Genomic DNA, 1,187 nt, shown 5'->3' with positions numbered 1-1,187 from the left:
TCCTCATTTGTGAAGCAAATATTCTGTTTTTAAAGATGGGTTCCAGTGTGTCATTGACAATTAGTGGAGTTTATTGTTGCTTTGGTTTCATTCTGTTCCTTACAAATGTGCCAGTAATATAGTTGTCAAGTAGTAAATTGTCTGAGTGTGGTGGATGAAAGAGAGGGGTAGTTCAGTTGTCAAGTGAGTGTGGTGGATGAAAGAGAGGGGTAGTTCAGTTGGGTTACCCCAATGCATCTTCCACCACTTAGAGCTATTATTTTGTTTGCCTTGTATTTGATTGTGTAGTGGTGGCCCAGGTGAAGTTGGAGCCATTGTGTTTTTTTTTTTTAACAGACTTAATTCACTTTTATTTTCCTTATATAAAAACCATTATGTGGTGGCCACAGCTGGAGCCTGGGTCCTCTGAACAGAGACTCCGGTGTGGGTTTTCACAAGATGCTCAGTGAATTCCTGATAAGGAGACTTGGTGAACACAGTCTTTTTCCAGAGGTCAGGAGAGAGGTAGCTGTAGGTCTTAGAGATGGCATCAAAGGTGGCCTTGGCAAAGTTGCCCAGGGTGGCAGTACAGCCCCTGGCTGATATGTAGCAGTCATCAATGCCAACCATCATCAGTAGCTTCTTGGGCACAGGAGCGGAGACTATGCCAGTGCCTCTGGGGGCAGGGATGTGACGCACCAGCACAGAACCACAGTGGCCTGTCACTTTGCAAGGAACAGTGTGGGGCTTGCCAGTCTTGTTCCCCCCAGTAGCCTCTCCGCACAGGGACAATGGAAAGCTTGGCCAAGATGATGGCCCCTCGGATGGCAGTGGCTACCTCCTTGGAGCACTTGACACCAAGACCTACGTGACCATTGTAGTCTCCAATAGCGACGAAAGTCTTGAAACTGGGCTGCCGGCCTGCCCTAGTCTGCTTCTGCACGGGCATGATCTTCAAAACCTCATCCTTTAGGGAAGCTCCCAGGAAGAAGTCAATAATCTCAGATTCCTTAATGGGAAGGGAGAACAGACAGATCTCCTCTAGAGACTTGATTTTCATGTCCTTAACCAGGCGTGTTGAAATAAGAGCGGCAGGGCTGCGTCCCCCGCACCCGGCCGCCCACATGGCTAGCTTAGCTTATGCCCCGAAATAATTACACGGAAACTGTATTCTTTTAATCACTGCCTGACCCATTAGTTCCAGCCTC

The 1,187-nt window shown here is 48.0% G+C and overlaps 1 pseudogene; it reads right to left on the bottom strand.

Moving 5' to 3' along the window:
• Positions 1-372: 372 nt before the first annotated feature.
• Positions 373-1,187, bottom strand: part of LOC106144407 — a 3,934-nt pseudogene continuing 3,119 nt past the window's right edge.

The sequence above is a fragment of the Microtus ochrogaster genome, unplaced genomic scaffold (genome assembly GCF_000317375.1).
Source record: "Microtus ochrogaster isolate Prairie Vole_2 unplaced genomic scaffold, MicOch1.0 UNK53, whole genome shotgun sequence".
NCBI classification, from domain to species: domain Eukaryota; kingdom Metazoa; phylum Chordata; class Mammalia; order Rodentia; family Cricetidae; genus Microtus; species Microtus ochrogaster.
The sequence above is the reverse complement of the archived record's forward strand: the minus strand, read 5'-3'. Positions and strand labels throughout refer to the sequence as shown.